The following is a 306-nucleotide window of genomic DNA, read 5'->3' as shown; positions in this document are numbered from 1 at the left end:
CAAATTAATTCCTCTCCGTTTATAAAATAAAATCCTGTGAACTTACGAAGAGGAAGGTCGGTTGGGAGAAAAACAAAGATAAATAACACTAAAACTTACATAAAATAAAGAAAAAAATCTACTATAACAGGAAAATAAAGTATTGTATTAGTAAATATAATACGAAATCATTTTCGTTGATGGCAAGATACATGTGTCCAGTACATTACATACGCTAACAAAGATGATAAAACGCTATACATGAACGATTTAAATACACGAAGTCGTAACTAAACCTGGATTTAGTTAGGAGTCGTCCACATAACA

The 306-nt window shown here is 30.4% G+C and overlaps 1 protein-coding gene across 1 annotated transcript in view; it reads right to left on the bottom strand.

Annotated features, from left to right (window-relative positions):
* Positions 1–306, bottom strand: part of LOC119593101 (sialin-like) — a 35,739-nt gene that overhangs the window by 5,417 nt on the left and 30,016 nt on the right. The gene's annotated exons all lie outside the window — the stretch shown is intronic.

This window comes from Penaeus monodon, chromosome 31 (genome assembly GCF_015228065.2).
Source record: "Penaeus monodon isolate SGIC_2016 chromosome 31, NSTDA_Pmon_1, whole genome shotgun sequence".
Taxonomy (NCBI): Eukaryota; Metazoa; Arthropoda; class Malacostraca; order Decapoda; family Penaeidae; genus Penaeus; species Penaeus monodon.
The sequence above is the reverse complement of the archived record's forward strand: the minus strand, read 5'-3'. Positions and strand labels throughout refer to the sequence as shown.